The sequence below is a fragment of the Monodelphis domestica genome, chromosome 1 (assembly GCF_027887165.1).
Source record: "Monodelphis domestica isolate mMonDom1 chromosome 1, mMonDom1.pri, whole genome shotgun sequence".
Lineage (NCBI taxonomy): Eukaryota > Metazoa > Chordata > Mammalia > Didelphimorphia > Didelphidae > Monodelphis > Monodelphis domestica.
The window spans coordinates 222,975,500-222,998,520 of NC_077227.1; the positions used below are offsets into that span (position 1 = coordinate 222,975,500).

A 23,021-nucleotide genomic window follows, 5' to 3' on the forward strand; every position below is an offset into this window, starting at 1 on the left:
AAAAAGGGATTTGTTTTGCATCTTCCTAATGAAGTTTTCATATAATTATCTATGTGGATGTTTTATCCTTTTACTAGATGGAAATCTCCATTAAGAGGATTTATGCTAGTTAAATGTTGTACATACTTATTAATCATTTCTCTCTTTTCCTCAAATTATCATATGTGTGTGTATACATATATATATATTCTTACTGGCTTACTATATTATATATTCTCAGTAGAACATATAATCTTTTAGAACAAAGATCATTTTTCATTTTGTGTTCAAGTTTCCAAACTCTACTACAGTAACTTACACGCAATAGGCTGTTAGCAAATACTTTTTCTGTTGCATTAGATTGTTATGAAAACCAGGCATCCTAACAGAATCAGATTGGATCAGGGAAAAATTTATTAGATATCTCTTGAAATGCTTTATAAAGCTGGTCCTGTGGTTTTTGTGTTAAAAGTTCCACTAACTTTTCAGAAATGGCAAAGCCCTGGGCTTACAAGATTGCTTAATAATTTTATTGTGGTCATTAATTTATGGAATCTCTTGTATCAGACCAGAGAAAAGAAACAGAATCAAAGACAAATGTCTACATTTAATTCAAATATCATTAGGAACATGAAAATATAATTGGTCTTCTGGTTCTAAAAATAGCTTCTTTAGCAACTTCCTGCTGAAGTCTGGCCCTTGCCTGGGCATTTGTGTTGAGGATTAGTGAGAGATGTGTTTAGATAGGTAAAAAAGGAATCAGATAATGGAGTACCTTGACCACTAATCAATTTTACCCCAACTGTTTTTCACTCTAAACATATTATGTCCCTGTGAAATCTGGAACCTCTATTTCCTATTACTCTAACTATACCTCCACCATCACCCCCCACCACACACACACACACACATACACACACACACACACACACACACACACACACACACACACACACACACACACACAAGTTCTTCCTTTCTAGTTTCAGAGCAAAAGTTTACAGATTTCACAAAAACACTTATCAGGCTCCTATGGGAAGCTGCCTACTATTTTGTCATCTAGAAAATTGCCTTTGAGTCTTTTCTGTCAGTACAGATGAAGTGGTCTTTGTGCCTCAGTTTTCTCATCTCTCAAGGAAAGGTGAGATTAAATGAACTCTCAGACTACTGCTAACTGCATAATTATATGATTATAAAAGATAAAATAAAATTATTTTCCTTGAGAAATTGATATTTTTAGAAATATAAGAAATAATTATTTAACTATACCAATTTAGCCAAGTAATGGTTGCTCCATAAATATTTGTTGAATAGTAATGAATAGATCATGTATACATGAGATAAAATATTTGATGGGCAATAAAGAAAAAATAGATGATGGAAAATATTACTCCTAAGCTTCATTATGGAGGAGAGTTAATCCTGGGTTCTCAAATGCTATCATAACATAAACTCTGACTTTACCAAGATGGAAAATCCTCAAGAGTAGACATGACAACAAACTAGTTCTACCATCTGAGAATTAGCCTAGCTAAATATATAGACTCATCATCAAATGATTAACTCCTAGGTGACTAATTTTTTCACTAATATATATTAGTATATATAAATGCTCTCTCCCAAAGAGCCTGGAAGGCTGTATTTACTCCTTAAATGGTATCCTGAAGGATTTGGGGGTATCTCTTTTCTCTGCCATGAGCTTAGGACCCACCAGCTGTATTCTTCCCATCTTTAGTGGCCTGACTGATGCTTCTAGTTCTATTTAATCACCTAAGATCAATTAACTTTTTTTAAAAAGATATATTTATTTCAAAGTTTTAGCAAGAACAAATGTACATTTTTAATATTTGGGATCATAATGTCCTCTATGTCACTAATCTGTGGAAAAAGAATATAAAGGTTGTGGGGAGTGTAGTGGTGAGCTCATAACTTTGTTTAGTTCCTATATACCATTAGTCCCACCAAATCATGTTCATGTCGAGCACCTATGTGACTTCCAAGACAGATCTTCTCCTGGGCTATAATCTCGAAGATCACTCCCAAAGATTATTCCTGATTCCTTAGGTCATTGCATTTCATGAGCTGCAAATCCCAGTCTGTATTCCAATTTCTAGATCTGTGTGACTTGTTCTTTCAATTTTTGAAACTCCCATGTTTGAAGACTGCACTCTTCACCTAGGATGGACAAGAACAAACAAAAAAGAGTCAGTGCCTGTTTCTCAGAGCCATATGGTCTCAGAAGGGAGAAGTCCTTATGGCCTTTTCCTATAGTGCTTGGTTTCTCACTGGAGTGAGCAAAAAAGTCACTGAGTTCCCCAGACATGAATGAACAAAAAAGAAAATTTGAAGCTGAAAAGCCTTTTGAAGATGAAGAAATTTTAGACTAGACAGCCAATTGTAGAAGGCTGACCATATGGTTTCTCAACTGGATGCAGCTGTAGAATTTCCACACATGCTCCATAGTCTCTCTAAGGTAATTTCCCAGAATATATCAAGATTTTTCCAGGAACAAGCCCCCCAACATCTTTTACACAAAGAGGTTACATCAGCTGAGCAAGCTGATGGAGTCTATGCATGTATCCAAACCCCAGGTACATCTATAACAGAGTCAAATAGCTTTCGTTACTGTGTTGTCCCTTTCCACATCTACAGTGACAGTAATGGGGTAGGGAAAGGGGGATAGAAAGCACTTTTTTTAAAAAATCATCCATTGTTCAATCCCTTTATATAAACATTAACTTTGATCTTCTTCATATACTATATATATCCAGTGACCAAAAGGTTGATATGCTATTGGAGGAATTCAATCACATTTATAGTGCTATAGGCAGGAAGACTAGAGTTCATTTCCCATCTCTGGCACTTACTAACTATGTAACCAAGAGCAAATCACTTAGCCAATCTGAGCCTATTTTCTCACTTATTAAATGGAGGTGGCAATGCCTTTAGTACCTATTTTAGAGGGATATTGGGAGGCTCAACTAAGATAATGTAAGCAGAGTGCTTTACGAACCTTAAAGTGGCATATAAAGACAGTTGTTATCTATAAACAATATATTCATAGAAGTTGACGCGCATGCTTTGATGTTTGCAAAGCTATATACATAGATATGATCACAACTGATATATCTTTAGAAATCTTAATGAAGTAAGAATTAATCTGAGGGTTGGCTCAGTTTCTCCACAGGAAAGAGATGCCAGCTTCATTATGTACTCAGAGGCACCAAAAACTCAATTTCATGGGATATTTGGTTATCTTGCCTTTCAGTGTTCACAGTAAGTATGAGAAAACAGAATTGTAGCTAATATGCCAATATCTCTTGCAGAAAGTAAAGAAATAGAGAAGTTATATGAAGAATTTGACAAATACTAAGACTATATATGTTGTGATGTTATATTACTTCAACTCAGAAGTGAGTGCAAGGAAAGATAAAAAATCCAAATTGGAGGGGCAGTTAGGTGGCTCAGCCTATTATGAGTCAGACGTATAGATGGGAGGTCCTGGGTCCAAATTAGACTTCAGACATTTCCTAACTGGGTACCGTGGACAAGCCACTTAACCTCCATTCCTTGGTCCTACCACTCTTGTGCTTTGGAATTAATATACAATATTTTGATTCTAAGACAAAAGGTAAGAGGTTTTGTTCTATTTTTAAAGAAATCAAGCTGAAAAGCATTTCCAAATCAAAAACTGGATAAAGGCTTATAAAACTATCTAAAAAACTCATGGCTTTTGAGCATTAATCGTATCTTCAAGAAAAATTATAATATTTTAGACATATCAAACATTAAATTATCACCCCAAAATGAAACTGACTGTATCTTGCTACATAAAAAATTTGATTTTTTTGTAATCCTATTGGCATTTCAGCATCAAATGGCTATTTCAACTCAGAACACTGACTACTTAAAACTAAAATAAAAATTAATACCAATTTGGAAGGAAAAGAATCAAAAGGTGACATTACATATGATTAAAGAAGTTCTAATCTTAGCCATTTAAACAAGCAACCAACTTTTTTTTTAATGAGAAATTAAGAAAAGTAAGCAAGTTGACTCTATAATTACTTCTCAAAAATTTTAACCAATAATAGAATAGAATAAACTGTTTTTCATTTTTTTTTAATTCCCTTTCTCTTGAGGTGGGCTCACAAGCTATTTTTCAAACATGAATCTATAGCTATATATGAATGAAAAACACAGTTTATATGTATGTATATACAAAAATATCTTTTTTTTAATCAGGTGATGTCTTCTCTAGAGCAGGAAAGCAAGAGAGTGAGGGAAATACCTGGGAATTTCATTGTAACCAACAAACAAATGAAAAAGGAAAAAAAAATCAGACAAACAGGAAAAAACTAAACTAAGACAGAGTTTAAATATGTACTGCATAAAATATGTACATATACATATTATACAATAACTCATATATATATATATTCACATTCAGGCATCTAGAATGTTGGTCCTGGGGTCAAGAAGAATGATCTTTCTGAGTTCAAATATGACTTTAGCCCCTTACTAGCTGTGTGACCCTGCACAAGTCATTTAATGCTGCTTGCTTCAGTTTCCTTATCTGTAAAATGAGTTGGATGAATCAATGGCAAACCAGTCCAATATCTTTTTATGTAGAGTAAGACACAACTGAAAAACTGAACAACAGTATATTATTATCACTATATATGTATGTATGTCACATTATTTACACATTGTATGTACACATACTTGTATTTACATATGTATGTATATATATTTACACAGATAGATAAATTGATATAGATATGCCTAGATATAACCTACTAGTGATGTTATTATGTTCCTGTGAATCAAGGAACATAAGAATCTAAAAAGAATTTAAATGGCTAGTGACCCAAAGGACAACGAAAAGACAAATCTTGTATGTAGGTGGGAAGCAGTACATTATCCGTGATAATTTATACTCAAGAAGTAGTATAAAACAAAAGTCATCAAGGACAAGATAATTAGAAAGGGAAGTTGAGAGAGTAAGAAACAACAGATTTACTGATTGGTGCTGCTCTGATAGTTAAATTATAAGTAAAAAGATTAGAGGAAGGCCTCTAGAATGTCAGGTAGTTTCTCACAGGATATGGATAAGAATGACACAGAACAAAAGCATGGATGATTTGCCAGCTACAAGGAAGCAGCCAGACCAGTAAAATCAAGGGCTAGGGAAAATCATGAAATATCAAAGGGAATAGCATGAATTATACACAAAGAGGAACAGTTAGAAGAACTTCCAGTGAGTTAGGCAACTTGCTATGTTATCCATCATCCTATAGTCTTTCCTTTCCAGAACATTTAGCAAAAGTCCATTGCCATCTGCCAAAATCTTAAAACAATCAATGACTATATATTTATTACGTGCCTACTGTGTGCCAAGTATTATACTAAATGTTGAGTATATAAAACACACACACAAGAAAATTCACTGTCAAAGACCTTACATTCTAAAGGGAGTGAAAATATGTACATACACATCTATTTGTGTTTGTTTGTGTTTGTTATGTCTCTATGTTATATAAACATATCTAAAATTTATATATATATGCATATATATAAGATGAACACACATATATAAATATATACAAACATATAGAAACATATACACATGTAATAAAATATACACAAATAAAAATTTGTGAGGATAGGATTAATTTTCCCTTTGTCTACTTTTGAATTAATCAACAAAAGTGAATACATTCATACTTAACCCTAAGGTAAGGGAAGTCAACAAACTACTTACTACAGGAGTTTACACCTCCAAAAGTGAAGAGATCCCTACTTACCGCTTAAGTGGGGGAGGTCTGCCCACATGCTAAAGTGGGTAGCAACTCATAACCGACTGACTTCCCTCTGGGCAGTCCTAAGCAAAGTTATAGACTGCAATTGGTCCCCATAAAGTAGGAGAAGGCAAAGGAAATGAGGATAATAAGGGTCTTTAAAAGTGGCTGCAACTTCATGCAAGTTTTTCGAGCTATTTTGAGGCTGTGGAGGCTGATGGAGGATCATCTTCCTCAGTGTGGACCTGGAACTCTAGCATTTTCCCTTTTGGACTATGACATGGGTGAGTAAAAAGCTGACTGCTTTTCCTGGCTTCTGGAGAGATTAGTTTTTGGAAGAGGCTCCGTGATTATAACCAGGCACCGGAGAAACATTTAGGGTGATTAGCTAGACTTCTTACTCTACCCCCTTTCACATTTCTCTACTCTTTCCCTCTATTTTGTAAATAAAGCTGCTAAATAAAAAGTCATTTTTGACTTGAGTTATAATTTCATCAAACACATTCATATTTTAGCCAAACCATTCATTTTAACTCTTATAAAATATGTGTATACATATTTATATGTGTGTATGCAGTTCTACTCTGACCTAAGTACCGTCCTGCACTCAGTGCCCACAAATGACAAGCTGATACTACTGGGATATTTTAACACCTGTGTTGGCCAGGACCATGAAAGATGGAAAGGAGGGCTCGGCAAACATGGAGTGGGCAAAATGAACAACAACGGCTTACTGCTACTCAGCAAATGCCCAGAGTTCGAACTCACCATCACGAACACTGTGTTCAGAATGGCGAACAAATATAAAACAACGTGGATACACCCACGATCAAAACAGTGGCATCTCATTGACTACATCATTGTACGCCTTCGAGACATCCAGGATGTAAAGATCATCAGAGCCATGAGAAGAGCTGAATGCTGGACAGACCACCAATTGGTTAGAGCGAATCTTCAAATGCGCATTGCTCCTTGTCATCCAAAACAGGCCCAGACAATTTGCGCATTTTACAATGTGAGTCCTCTCAGAGATCCATCTTATCTGCAAACATTCCAGTCCTGCCTGGATGACAAGCTGTCTGCCAAGGGACCACTCACTGGAAGCCCAACCAAGAAATGAAACCAGTTCAGAGATTCAGGGAAGGAAACATCAAAAGCGGTCCTAGACCCCAAATAATGCAACCACCAGGACTGGTTCCACGAGAACAACACTGCTATTGTAGACCTGTTGAACAAAAAGAACAAAACCTTTATGGAGTGGCAAAATAACCCAAACTCTGCTCCCAAAAAGGACAGATTCAAGTCTTTCCAAGCCATGATGCAATGTGAGATCAGGAAGATGCAAAACCGATGGTGGGAAAAAAAGGCAGAAGAAATCCAGCGCTTTGCTGATATGAAAAGCTACAAACAATTTTTCAGTGCCCTTAAAACTGTCTATGGGCCATTAAAACCCACCACCACTCCCTTGCTATCCTCTGACAGTGACATTCTCATAAAAGATAAAAAAGGCATCAGCAAGAGGTGGAAAGAACACTTCAGTCAGCTTCTCAACCTACCTTCTTCAGTCAACCAAAAAGCACCCTTGACCAGATCCCCCAAATCCACTACATTGAACAACTTGACGTCCCTCCTTCAATAGAAGAAATCCAAAAAGCCATTAAATAAATGAGTGCAGGCAGGGCACCCGGTAAGACGGGATCCCAACCAAGGTGTACAAGGCCCTAAATGGAAAGGCACTCCAGGCATTCCATATAGTGCTGACCAGGATATGAGAAGAGAAAGACATGCCCCCAGAACTCAGAGATGCCTCCATCGTAGCCCTATACAAGAACAAAGGCACATGAGCAGCCTGTGACAACTACAGAGGCATCTCACTACTCTCCACTGCTGGAAAGATCCTCGCCCATGTTATACTCAACAGACTCCTGTCATCTGTTTCAGAGCAAAACCTGCCTGAATCACAATGTGGCTTCTGACCAGATCGCAGCACCATCGACATGGTCTTCACAGTGAGGCAAATGCAGGAAAAATGCCTTGAGCAGAACCTGAGTCTCTACATTGTCTTCATACACCTGACAAAGGCGTTCAACACAGTGAACAGGGATGCATTGTGAGTGATCCTTAGCAAGCTCGGCTGCCCAGAAAAATTCATCAAACTGATCCAGCTCTTTCATGTCGACATGACAGGGGAAGTCCTATCTGGGTGAGAGACTTCCAATCGCTTCAACATCTCCAGTGGCATGAAACAAGGCTGTGTCCTCGCTCCGGTACTATTCAACCTATGCTTCACCCAAGTATTACGGCATGCTGTGATGGATCTAGATCTGGGCGTCTACATCAAATACCGACTGGATGGCTCACTATTCGACCTTTGCCACCTGACTGCAAAAACAAAGACAACAAAGAGACTCATCCTGGAAGCTCTCTTTGCAGATGACTGTGCTCTCATGGCCCACCAAGAAAATCATCTTCAAACCATTGTGGACAGGTTCTCTACCGCAACAAAACTGTTTGGCCTGACTATCAGCCTCAGCAAAACAGAGGTGCTGTTCCAACCTGCACCAGGGAGGCCAACAAACCAGCCATGCATTACAATCGACGGCACGCAGCTTTCTAACATCAACACTTTCAAGTACCTGGGTAGCACCATCGCCAACAACAGGTCCCTAGACCACGAGATTAATGCCAGGATCCAAAAGGCCAGCCAAGCACTCGGGCGGCTGCGCTGCAAAGTCCTCCAACACAGAGGTGTAAGCACTGCGACGAAGCTCAAAGTGTACAATGCAGTGGTCCTCAGCTCGCTCCTGTACAGTTGTGAGACATGGACACTGTACCGGAAGCACATGAAACAGCTGGAGCAATTCCACCAACGCTCCCTCTGGTCAATCATGAGGATCCGATGGCAGGACCGAATCACCAACCAGGAAGTCCTCGACAGAGCCAACTCCACCAGCATCGAAGTCCTGGTCCTCCAAACCCAGCGACGATGGTCTGGACACGTCATCTGCATGGACCCACAGCGAATACCAAGACAGATATTCTATGGTGAACTGTCAGCTGGACTCAGGAAACAAGGCTGACCAAAGAAAAGATTCAAGGATCAGCTAAAGTCCAACTTGAAGTGGGCTGGCATTACACCAAAGCAACTAGAACTCGCTGCCTCTGACAGAAGCAGCTGGCGAACCCACATTCACCATGTCGCCACCTTTGAAGATGAGCGACGTCGACGTCTTGCCGCTGCGCGTGAATGCCGACACCAGGCCACAACCTCACCTCCCGTAACAACTGGCGTCCCAGGCCCCATGTGCCACAAACTCTGCGCCTCAGCCTTTGGACTTCAAAGCCACATGAGGGTACATCAATAGATGATAATGCACAAAGACAATCATCATTCTCCATTACTGAGAGACTACTACTATATGCAGATAGATAGATGATAGATAATCTCTGAGACTTATTCCATAGCGATAATACTTGAAACCATGGCAGCTATTGTGGTCACCAAATAAAAGATAATGGAGAGAATAATCTTCAGTAGACTGTTGGGGTACCTTCACAGTTAAGAGGAACATTACAGATAAAGATCCAGCAAAGGGGAGTGGGAAGGCTCAGTCAGACAGCTAGGAGGAAAAACAAGAGAAATCAGTCTCACAAGAACCCCATAACAGTGTGACCAAGCATCTCATTTTGTAGAGAGATCAAGAAGGACAAAATGGCTTAAATAAGAGAGTATGAATTTAGTTTTATGAACAAGTTATTTTCATGTATGGGAAAATAAAGTTTTCATTCTTTTATTAAATAAAAACTGTATGCATGTAAGTTCTTTATAAATAGTCATTAATTAAAGGTAATATTTTAGCATGGCTACATTAGGTAAAAATAAATTTCAACTAAGTTTCCTTACAAGTTTCTTAACCCAGATCATTAATTTCATTTTTATGTGAGGATTTCTTGGTATTAGAAGGATAAATACTGACACTGCATTCAGTCAGCTCTGTTCCTTGGTGCCCAGGCAAATTTTAAGCATGACTCAGAGATGACATTGATACTAATTTACTGTTACTGATTCTATAGTACATTTGGTGATAGACTGAGCATGCCCATCAAATAGTCAACACCTGCTAGATGCCAAACTCTGTCTTGTTAATCACTGGGCTGTTCCTTCAGGGAATGGAAAGGGTTATTATTCCAGGGTCATTCAGTGTGCTAATTTGAAATCAACTGCAAATGGCACTGGAGGAAGAGTTACTGGGGACAGAAAATAAAATGTTGTTAATTGTTTAAAATCAAAATAATGTTTTTAATTTAATTAATTTAGAATATTTTTCCATGGTTACATGATTCATGTTCTTTCCTTCTCCTCCCCCCTCCTGGACCCAATGAGCAATTCCACTGGGTTTCACATATATCATTGTTCAAAACTTATTTCCATATTGTTCATATTTGCAATAGAGTGATCATTTAAAGTCAGCATCCCCAATCATATCCCCAACAAACCATGTGATCAAGCAGTTGTCTTTCTGTTGCATTTCTACTCCCACAGTTCTTTCTCTGGATGTGAATAGTGTTCTTTCTCATAAGTCCCTCAGAATTGTCCTGGATCATTGCATTGCTGCTAGTAGAGAAATCCATTACATTTGATTGTGCCATAATGTATCAGTGTCTGTGTACATTGTTCTTTTGGTTCTGCTCCTCTCACTCTGCATTAATTCCTGGAGGTCATTCCAGTTCACATGGAATTCCTCCAGTTCATTATTCCTTTCAGCACAATAATATTCCATCACCATCAGATAACACAATTTGTCCAGCCATTCCATAATCGATTTTTTTTTGCCACCACGAAGAGTGTGGATCCAAATATTTTTGTATGAGTATTTTTCCCTTTTATCTCTTTAGGGAACAAGCACAGCAGTGATATGCTGGATCAAAGGGCAGGCAGTCTTTTAAAGGTCTTTGGGCATAGTTCTAAATTGCCTTCCAGAATGGTTGGACCAACTCACAACTCCACCAGCAATGCATTGGTGTTCCAATTTTTGCCCCATCCTCTTCAACATTTATTACTTTCCTTTGCTGTCATATTGACCAATCTGCTAGGTGTGAGGTGGCACCTTAGTGTTGTTTTGATTTTAATTTCTCTAATTATAAGAGATTTAGAAAACTTTTTATGTGCTTATTGATAGTTTTGATTTCTCTATGTGAAAACTGCCTACTCATGTTCCTTGCCCATTTATTAATTGGGGAATGGCTTGCTTTTTTGTACAATTGATTTAGCTCCTTATAAATTTGAGAAATTAGAGCTTTGTCAGAGGTTTTTGTTATAAAGATTTTTCCCCAATTTCTTGCTTCCCTTATAATTTTAGTTGCATTGATTTTGTGCATTTTTTTTAAAAGAAAAAAGAATTTACCATTAGGACCTTATATGTATTGCTTTTCTCAATAAAAAGAACTCATGAAATAGTCCTTTATCTCTATGCTTTCTCCATACAATTTCTTTATCATCTTCTTATCCTGTCGTACCCTTTAGTGTCTGATTCAGTAAGGGAGAGCTGGGAAGACCCTTATTGGTCAACTCATAATACTGTCAAATCACCTGAGGCAACTAAATTGAGTCAGTTGGATAGAAATCTGGTCCTGGAATCAGGAAGACCTAAGTTGAATCTAGCCCCAAACAGTTACTAGCTATGCAAACTTCTATAAGTCACTTGCCTTCTATCTTCCTCAGTTTCCTCTACTGTTAAATGGGGGTGATAATAAATAGCACTTATCACCCAGAACAGTCAAAAGGATCAATGAGATATTAGTAAAGCTCTTAGCACAGTGCCTGGTACCTAGTAGATAGATGTTTAATAAAGGTTTGTCCTCTCCCTCCCTCCTCTAGCTCTCCCCACTCATTTTCTAAATGAAGAAACCAAGGCTAAAGGAAAGTGACTTACAGAAGGTTATTCAGGCGGTCATACTGTGGCAGATTCAAGATTGAAAGTAGGTCTTCTTATTCCAGATCCAGAAGTCTCTCTGCTACATCACATCAAACAGATCATGACTACTAAGTATAAAACTTATAGAAACTCCTTAATGAATATATATGTATATATATATATATATATATATATATATATATATATATATATATAATTTGATGGATACAATTCATGATGAACTCTGCTTAGGTGCCTGTTTAAAATCAACCTCAGAGTGTGTACCCACAGGCTATAATAATCTAAATAGCTGACATTTCTGTAGTGTTTTAAAGTTTGTGAAATACTTAAGATTTACTTAATCTTCACAACAGTGAGGAGGTGGGTGCTACTATCCCCATTTTACCAAGAAAGTAAAGGGTTAGGCAATTTCGGGGGGGGGGAGGGGCATAGATTGACTAAGTGAAGGATGAGGTATTCAAACCCAGATCTTCCTAACTCCAAGTCCACTGCTTTATCCTCTGCCTTCCACCATAGTAAGCTGCCTCCTAAAGGCTATATTTCCTTGGAGCAAAACAAGTTGGCTTTGGCAAGATTCTTAGGAAGTGTTTTTGAAGTAATCTTTCTGTCTGAAAGGCATTGTGTAATCCTGCTTTTCATTAGTTAGTGAAGATATCTTCCTTAGCTCTTTATATTATCAACTGATAGGTTAATTAACCTGATTTCTTTCAGCCTTTAACATCATAATATATTTTACTGAAAAAAAAAAGCAGATTTCCCAGAGTCATGGAGTATGTCTTCTGTTTTTTATCTTGATGCACTTTGTCAATACCCTAAAAAAAGGATTCTCCGTTTGCATGAAACTCAGAAAAACTTTTTATATATGACTGAAATGTAGAAAAACATATAAAGAATATTAGTACTCTAAATCCGAAGTGCAAAAATTTAAATTTAATTTGGGGACCCAAAGGTTAAAATATTTTCCCCCAAACTCCAATATTGAGCCCATATTGAAAAACAGCATGACAGGACTAGAGGGTTGGCCTTGGAGCCAGAAAAACCTAGGCCTTAGGCTTCCTCCAATTCTTAACTAGTTTTATGAACATGGACAAGTGATTTAAATGCGCAAAGACTCCAGACAACTACCTGAAACCACAGCTGACAGAAGTGTTGCCAACCTATATCTGTATAGGATATTTTCACACTGAGAATAAAATCCCAAAATAATCATCTCTGCCAAAATCCAGGATCCCCAAAGTCTGCGAAGTCAAATAACTTGCCTACACAGCTATTAAGTATCAAGTAGTACTGATTACTTATCCATCATTCTTTCTACTATAGCACATAAAATAGGAATTGGCCCTGAAATAGGAATTTACATGTTTACTTTCAATTGAATGAGATTTCGAGGTCATTATATGTGGGTTGTCCTTTTTAAACCCTTATCCTCCATCTTAGAATCAATACTATGTATTGGTTCCAAGGCAGAAGAGTGGTCAGGGCTAGGTAATGGGGGTTAAGTGACTTGCCCAGTGTCACACAGCTAAGAAGTGTTTGAGGCCAGATTTGAACCTGGAACCTCCCCTTTCTAGGTCTGGTTCTCAATCCATGGAGCTACCCATCTGCCCCATATTTGTTTTTGAGAAAGAACCTCAAAGGGCACTTAGTCTAATACTGTCATTCTAGTACAGTCTCTAATGCCATCATATTCAAGAGAGCAGCCCCTCAGAGATGAAACCTGGTAACTCTTTCTGCAAGAGTTGCATCTCTTCCTGCATTAATAACCAAGCTTCTAAAAGACTCCCAAAAGAAACTTTTTATCCCCAAAATCTTTGGCACTGTCAAATGTTTCACCATGAGAAAGTTAGGCTTTATCAGTGGAAAAGATATTAAAGAAGATACATCACCAATTACTTTGCCATCTCAACCTAAGGGCAGTATGACTTTCTAGTGGAGTTAATCCTCTGAAACTTCCTCTTTGTGACTTCCCTGATTAGAATGTGAGATTCTTGAGAGTAGAGGCTGATTGGCTTATCTATTTGTATTCCCAGTCCTTAGCACATAGTATAGTAGTAGTCTCTCGGTAACCCAGGATGAGGATTGTCTTTGTGTGTTTTCATCTATGGAGGATAGATGAGTGTGCACAAAAAACACTTGTGCGTGAAGGAGATTTAAGTGGAAAAGTCGGTGCACAGAGACAGTCCCACTCTCTTGGCGTTGGAAGCCTGGGTCCATTGGCACGAAAAATCGTTATGCCTGGAGATTTCCTCAGCTGTATTGGATGGCCGTGTTGTCCTTTGTGCTCCAACACGCCCTAAGCACTCCACAGTGCCTTGCGGTATTGCCATCTCAGCCGCTGAACTTCTTGTTGGTTTCTTCCGCTTGTTCCGCCGAAACAGTCTTCACATGCTGAGTGAGCAAAGCCCTAGTTCACCAGGGGTCCACGATGACCCGATGGCTACCCTCACAAAGTTTAGCTGGCCTGTTGAAGCCTTTGCCCGTGGTGTGGCCACTGCCACATGCTAGCAGCTACTGGGAGCCACAAGTGAGAGCTGGGTGTCAGGTGGGGGTCAGAGGCTGGAGAGCTGCCCTAGGAGGACATGACAAGCCCTCCATACCAGAGATACTACCCTTCCCTGAGCACCCCATACACTTAAAGAACCTCTTTTTTTTTCTTTAAATTGAGCAAAGGGAAGTCAAAAGAGATTGCTTCCTCAAAATAAAACAGGTAATTACATAGCAAAAGTGGGATTTGAACCCATATTATGTAATTCCAAATCCAAGGCCCTTTCCATTCTACCACAATGCTTCCTTCTATCATCTTCAGGAAGTATCTTTATCAACATACTACCATCAATCTATCAATGAATCATTTGACAATCAATAAATATTTATTAAGTTCCTACTACCTACTATGTGCCAGTCACTGTGCCTAGTCCTGAGGATATAAAAAAAGGTATAAAGACAGTCCCTGCCCCCAAGGAACTTATGGTCTAATAGTTTGTAGGTAAGGCTCAGTAGAGGAAATTTTTTTTCCTCTGGTAGATTTTATCATGAAATATACTAGTCAAAGGTAAAGACCAGTTTTTAAAAAACAAAACAACAAACCTTCTGAAGTAAATTGCACTGACTAAGATATTGGAGGATTTAATTATCTCAAGAAAGGTATTTCATTCTTTCTCGTATTATATGAAGATGCAAAAAAGAATTAACAAGTTACTTAAAAAATATAAAACCTCAAAACAAAACTGGGCTTTGAGCATGAAACATTAAAGAATATGAATCCCTCTGGATGTCATATTGCTCATTTCCAACCAGTATACTTTTAAATAAAAAAAAAAAAACTGCCAGGTAGGTATTAGGAAATATTCTATTTTTTTAATTGCTTCAATAGGTATTGGCAGAAAATATTTTCTATGAAAGAAAATCACTTTGTCCTAGCAGCTTGCTGAAATTGTCAGGTTAAAGATGGTGAAATGAATCCAATGTGGGGGGGGGGGGAGAGAAAAGAATAGAACTAGAAATATATCCTTTGAGCATACTCATATCAAATACGAGCATTTAATAAAAGTTTTCTTATGAAGTATTTGAAATTCTGTATAGGTATTTCCCCCTACCACTACAAAAGCTCTCTCCATCCTTGATAGAGAACATTATCAAAGGAAAATTTAAGCAATACATTTTGATAATTCAGGAGAAATGGTGAAAGACAGGGCCATGCTCTTAGATTAAAGAAAGTAAATGAAAAAATTTCCAGCTCCTCACAAACTGGTATACTAAAAGGTTTTGTCCTCCTTAACTTCTTTGTGTCATTTGACACTATTGACCACCCTTCCTTCCTGAACTTTCTTCTTCTTGACCTCTATAATCAGAGGAATATCTCTTGGGTCCCCTACACAAAGGCTGAGCCAGACTTTCCTAGGACCCTACCCCATCTATGTTAAAATAATTTTTCCTTTAGAAGTATTGAACCCATCACAGTTATTTAGTTGACTAAAGATTTGAGACTAAGAGACTGAACTAGAGACTAAGACTTAAACCACTGATAATGTAGCTTCCTAGTGGTCTATGTACAAAACAAACAAACCCCCCCCAAAAAAAACAGTGGATAAGGAGACAAGAGGAACTCCTTCAAGCTTCTGACCAACACAGCAGAAAGGAAGAAGGGAAGCTAAACTCAGGTGAACCAATGTTGTATCTTGGTGGCATAACTTCTCCATTCCATGGTTAAGTAAATCTCCTTTTGGGTGTTAGATAGTCTACAAGGGTCTAATTTTGTTCTATTCCCAAACCTGAACTGCCAGTCTAACCTGGGTCAGATGTGATAAGCAATAGTATTGGATCAAAATGGAATTGTTATTGAGGTAGAAGAAAAGGTGAAGTGGATTCAGAGGAAGATAGGTCTTCCCTGGCCTCCATACTTCTGGCATTTGTGAATCTGAAGGTAACAGCTTAGCACAAGGTGGCCCTCATTGACCTAGGGGAATCTGAAAGTGAATTGTCTGTGGGTATTGAGCAATTAAAGCTAGATGTGAGTATGCTCTATATCTTTAAGAAACATGTGCTGAAGATGACAAATGCTATATAATGCAGTCATTTTTTGCAGTTGGGTATCATAGGGAGCTCCAGGTCCAATAGCTATGAAAGACATGGACCCTCCCTGAAGACTGAAATTCTAGGATTTTCCAAGAATTGTGCTGAATGAGCTGCCTTTGATTTTTTTTTTGTGGGGGGGGGGGGTATGGGATTTGAAAGAAAATTGGAAATAATGCCAGGTGGACTTTGTTGGGAATTTTTAGATTGAGACACTAAGGAAAACATTTGAATGGCTATTCTTGACCTTTCAGAATCTGAAATATCTTTCTGGAATTGGAGATATGGAAAAGTGGACCAAATGCACCAGAGCTGATTTGCTAAGGACAGATGAAATGAGCTGGGCTACATCATTTTAAAAAGATAGATGGGCAGCTAGGTGCCTCAGTGGATTAAGAGTCTGGCCTGGCGATAGGAGGCCCTGGTTTCAAACATGACCTCAGATACTTCCTAGCTATATGACACTGGGCAAGTCCCCCAGTTGCCTAGCCCTTACTGCTTGCTCTTCTGCCTTGGAACTGATACTCAGTATTGATTCTAAGATAGGAAATCAGTATTTCAAGCAAACAAACCAAATATAGGCAGCTTCCACTGTCACTCCTAGGAGTGACATTAGATGATGATGATGATGATGATGATGATGATGATGATGATGATGATGATGATGATGATGATGATAAGTAATTCTCTTTTACGCTTGGACTTCCAGTGAACCACCCTAAAGCTCAGGTCCCTTAGCCCTCTGGTCTTATATTTTCACATTCTGTCAAGGAACTGAATTACTTTGTTTGAAGCAGAAGATCTCTACCTTGAAGGGACCTTGGACCCAAACTATTACAACTCACAAAAGCTCAGACAGATTAAGTAATTTTCTCAAGGTCATCTATGTACTAAATGGTCATAAATTAGGCACTTAATAAAAATACCTGTTGAATTGAAACTACCTATTATAATACTAAATTTTGCGGAAGGTTATTTTAAATTATCATTTCTTTTTGTTTTTTTTTAATTTGAGCTCCAAATTCTCTCCCTACCATTAACCTTTCTCTCACTCATTACAAAGACAAACAATATGATATTCATTATACTTGTGAAGTCATGTAAAACCTATTTCCATGTTAGCCATGTTGCAAAAAAAGAAAATTAAAAGGCAAGAAAAGTGAAATAAGTGGAAAAGTACTCTTCAATTTGTACTCAGGATTTATCAGTTCCTTCTCTGGAGGTAGATAGCATTTTTCATCATGGATTCTTTGGAATGGTATTAGATAATTATTTTGATTAGAAGATCAAATTTTAAAAAAATATCTCTGCTCTTCTTTTTTTGCTTCCTCTTTCTTATTTCCCGCAACCGGAACTCCTTTGTTAAAACTGTATCATAAAAATCTTCATTTCAAGCAAGAATTAGATTTCTCATCCTAGACTTTTCTTCTGGGATATAACAGTTGCTTTTCAATGATACTATATTACAGTTCATGTAGCAGCAATATCAACAAAAAATATGTTTGAGTTGGCAATAGCCACACCCAACTCATGTATAAAAAGATGAGAATTTCAAATATTACAAAACAGATTATGTTACAGGATAGTTTCCCAAAATGCTTTATTTTCTTCCCTATTTTATCCTCTTTTTTCTCATTCTATTTCTTGTAATCCCCACAAAATATACTTTTGACTTTTTTATTAGTAGTTTGCCACTTTATGAATATATATATAATAATAATTTTAAAACCACCCTAATTCTACCTTCCCTGCTTTTATAATTGGCTTTTTTTCTCAGCTCTTGATGTTTTGAGAATAATTGCTATTTTTCCTCCTCTTTGTCCACTATATTTTCAATTTTTTAAAAATCATCTTTACCATTAATATCTTGGACAATGGAGACTATATAAAATCCTTCTGCTTTTTCATCCTTTCTCTCCTTCAAAAGAATGCAGCTGGTGGTGTAGTAGTAGTTAGAGTACTGGGTCTGAAGTCAGAAAGTCCTGAGTTAAAATTCAACCTCAAACAATATCTGTGTGACCCTCTAAGTCACTTAACCTTTGTTGTAAAATGAGGAGAATAATAATGCCTACCTTGCAGAGTTGTTTTGAAGGTCAAATAAGATGATATTTTAAAAAAGTGTTTAGCCTAGTGGCTGGTACATAACCATATAAACTGGTTATTTCCTCCCTCCCTCTGCCATTTTTTCCCTGATTATTCCATATTTATTATTAGTAGAGTAGTACTAACTACTCTATATATGTTTATAGATTTGAAAGGAGCAGCTTCTTAGCTATCATCACTAAAACACAATGTATCTTGCATCTTTGGCTGTACAAATCTCCTATATGTACATTATACAACCATTCCTTCACTTTTGATGCCTTTGTATAGCACTCAAATAAAATCTGTTTCATAAAGTCTAATGTCAATGTAGTTTTCTATCTTATGTGTTACTTCTTACTTATATAATCAACAGAATTAGCAGATGACTGGATAAGGAAATCAAAAAAGAGGAGGGAGCCAAAGAGAAGGTTTCTTGCTTACACAAATAGGAGACTGGTGGTGTCAGAAATAGGGTTTTGCAAAAGGTCAAGTTTTTGGAGGAAGATGATAAATTCCATTGTAGACATATTAAGTCTGAGGTGCTACTGAGTCATTCAGATGAAACTATCCATTAAGCAGGTGAAAATATGGGAAAGATTGAGTCTAGGAACATAAATTTGGGGATCACTTAAACTAAGATAATAAAGTCATTAGAGTAAATGAGTTCTCAGAGAAAGTCTAAAGATTTGAGAGGGCAACTAAGTGGCACAATAAATACCAGCAACAAGCTTGAAGTCAGGAATGCCTGAATTCAAATTTGGTCTTGGACACTTACCAGCTGTGGGACAAGTCACTTAATCCTGTTTGCCTCAGTTCCCTCACTTGTAAAATGATTTGGAGAAGGAAATGGCAAAGTACTCTGGAATCTTCATCAAGGAAATCTCAAATGAGGTCATCAAAAGCTGGACAGAATTGAAAAATGACTACACATCAATAACTACAAGGATATGAAAACAGAGACAAATTCAGAAAACTAGGAAACATCCACCTTGGAGGCAAGGGGAGGAAGAAGAGAAGCCAGTGAAAGTAAAGGAGGAGTGCAAAGAGAATTTGGATGAGCAATAATAAAACAAACTAGTCAAAGGGGCCAAAGAGAAGTTAAAAAAAGATGAACTAGTCAATAATGAGTCATTCATATAGTATTTTCTAGTTTCGAAGCACTTCATATATGCATTCTTTTGCCCTATCAAGAAATGCAGGCTTTAAAGAGGATTAAAACTAATAATAAAAAGATCTAATTTCCTAACAAGGTCATTGCTGGTTTTCTAAAAAGAGTGGTGGGGAGGATGAAACCAGCTTGGGGTTGAAAGGTATATGGACATACAGCTAACAAAACAACAAAAGTAATGAGTGTAATTAAAATACACTAATGAGTGTAGCAAGAAGTCAGAAGGAAAAAGGAAACATGACTGTCACTTAAAGGGGTAGAGAGTCAAGTGGTGATTTTTTTAAACCCTTACTTTCTGTCTTGGAATCAATACTGTATTGATTCCAAGGCAGAAGAGTGGTAAGGACTAGGCAATGGGGGTTAAGTGACTTGTCCAGGGTCACACAGCTAGGAAGTGTCTGAGGCCAGATTTGAACCTAGGACTTCCCATCTCTAGGCCTAGTTGTCAATCCACTGAGCTACCCAGCTGCCCCCAAGTGATGATTTTTTAATAGGACATACCAGCATATTTTTGTAGAAAGAGAATGACCAAGGAGCCTGTGGGGAGAAAGACAGACAGACTGACAGAGAAGACAAAGACAGAGAGAGAATGAGAGACAAAGACAGAGAGAGAATGAGAGACAGAGAGATGAAAACTGCAAAGGAGGAGATAACTCATGAAGTAGTTATGTTGGAATTTTGAGTATAGAAGATATGGGGGAGCTTTAAATTTCTCTGATTCTGGTTCAACTTTGGGAGAGAGAAGGGCTACTTCTTCCCCAGAGAGAGCAAGGAATAGAAAAACAGTAAGTGTAGATACAGAGAAATGTTGAGATGTAGAGGAAGGAAGTTGAAGGCTCTTATTGAAAAGCTAATCACATTTATGTATGTTTGTACTATGGATTGAAATCTCCTCCTTTCACTAGAGGGAAGAAAAGCTCATAAAAACAGTATCTTCACCAGCATCTGGCAACTCCATACATTACAATATATAATTAACTAGATCTTTTCTTTATTTAGGAATTGGGCAACTACTTTGGCAGCTAGCCTCTGAGCTTCCTCCTCCTCTGAAACAAGCCTGGAGATTGAGGCCTTTTCAGCAGCAGCTTTGCTTCTTGCAGGGTCCTCTTTTTCTCTAGACTTTCATTTTAGGGAAGGTTTCCTTTGTAAGAAAAATAGATTATCATCATAATCATTTTACACATTCACATAATCTAGGTGTTACAAGCCCTCTTGCTGCCTACATTACTATCTAGAATCCTTTCTGTATGTTCCCTGCTCATTTTAGGGGAATAGAATAACAATGTTATTATTCAGGCACCAGAGACATTAAAGCATTGGGTAAAGAGAACTGTTTTAGGAATCTGGAAGATTGAGTTCAAAGGCTTGCCTCCAAGACCTATCGGCTATATGACCTTGATAAAGTCACAACTTCTCCATGCCCTAGTCAACTCTCTTTAAAAGCATAAATTAGTGGCTATATTATGACTCAGTGGAAGAGAGCACTGAACAGGGAGTTAAGAAGTCCTGAGTTCAAATCCAGCCTCAGACACTAGCTATACAACTTTGGTCAAGTCACTAAATCCACCTGCCTCAATTTCCTCACTATAAAATGGGGATGATAATAGTATCTACCTCCTAGAATTGTTGAGAAAATCAAAGGAAATTACATTTGTAAAGCACTTAGCAAAATACCTGACACAGGTACTTAATAATGCTGTTTTTTCCATCAAATTAGAAAGTATGGATCTACTCTAGTTGTAAGAGGTAAACTTAGGGTTGAGACTGAATATATTTTAGTTGGTCGCCAGGGAATTAAATCTTAAATCCCAATGAAATACTTAAGTCAGAATGGAATTTTAGGGTGGTTTATTTACAATAGAAGGAAGAAATTAAGAAAGAGAGAGAGGGAAAAAAAGGGAATTGAACTGCTCCAGCCCAGTCTGAGCCAGGCAGGAGTTCAGAGATGTTGGCCAAGGGGCCTCTCCAGAAAGCCAAGGGAAAGGGGAGTCAGCCTTACCACTCACCACATGACCGTCTAAAGGGAAAGCAGTCTGAGGTTTCACGCTGAGCTCCTCCAGGCTCAAATTCCAGGACCAAGTCCCCAAAAGGGTCCCTTTCACAGGAAGTGACACGAAATATGAAGGCAGTTCTTTACATCACTTCCTGTGTCTCACATGTACCAATGGTGGCTTAAGCTTGGCTTAGGACAGTTCAAGAGGTCAGTCAGTTGTTTCTGGTTTATCACTTGCTAGAACATGCTTGTCATAGTCTTCCTCCCCCATCACCCAATCCTTAAGTGGGGGTGTATATATTCCTGGTTGCTAGAATTCTAAAGACTAAGCAGGGTGGAGTAAAACTAAAATTCACATAGTAGAAAAAGACTCCTTACATGAGTATTCCCTTTAGCCATGAAATCACTGGTCTAGTTTTCTATATTCAAAGACAACAACAACAACAAGAATATTTAACATTTATATGCTATTTTCAAGTTTGTGAAGCACCTCAGTTATTTTATCTCATGGTTGGGTCTACTTTACTGCTATATACTTGTATATCAGTTTGGTTTTTATTTATTTATATTATATGTAATCATTTTTATTTATTTTTTTTTGTCTTTTTCATGTGGTATTTTAGGGGGAAAAACTTCATCCAAAAGCAAGTTAAGTTGATCCCTGAGGCAGGATTACATTAAGGCCTATGTGTGCAAATACCCTCTAGTCATTTTCTAGAAGTCCTCACATAGGTTCATAAAACAGAATGCCTTTGACAGCTTCAATTTTTGCCCATTTGTAAATACATTTCTTCCTATGTTTGATGTACTTTAAAGGGACCAGAATCTTTTTAGAGGCAATGCAGCTCTATCATGCTGGAAGCAAAGGCCATCTCAATAATTTAGAAGGTAAAAAGTCAATTGATCGATTAAAAAGCATTTATAAGGCACTTATTAGATTCCAGGTACAATGTTAAGCTGGGGATACAAATAAAAAGAAACTTCTTTCCATTAACAGTTCATGATAATAGAGAAGTCAATATGTACATAGATGGGTAAATAACATACAAGATATGTACAAAATACATGTTAGGGTACTTTAGAAGGAAAAACACTAGTAGCCAAGGAAATGAGAAAAGACTCCAGGAGAAGTACAGCACTGAGGTCAGACAGCACAAAGGCATGGAGATAAGATAAAATTGTAAGAAAGAGCAAGTAAGCCATCATGGGTAGACTACATAGAATTAAAAAGAATAAAATTTTGGAAAGGTAGGAAGGACCAAATTATCAAGAACTTTAAATGTCAATATATTTACATTGTTTTAAACAAATTGTCATGCACCGTTCTATCAAATATGGTCTTCTGATATGTCTACCAAGTGTCCTACTGATCTCCCCAATTTACTATGCTCCACTATTTCTGCTTGGGTGAATAAGGGTCCCCATTCTTCCTTGCTCAAATTGAATAGTTTGGGCACTGTGCATCATTTTGTCAGCTACCACTACTA

General features: G+C 37.6%; 1 long non-coding RNA gene across 1 annotated transcript in view; it reads right to left on the reverse strand.

Moving 5' to 3' along the window:
• Positions 1-1,763: 1,763 nt before the first annotated feature.
• LOC130456293 (uncharacterized) overlaps positions 1,764-23,021 on the reverse strand; it is a 40,310-nt gene continuing 19,052 nt past the window's right edge. The window contains exon 2 of the long non-coding RNA XR_008914920.1: positions 1,764-2,154. This is a non-coding gene — a long non-coding RNA (uncharacterized LOC130456293). The remainder of the gene's footprint in view (positions 2,155-23,021) is intronic.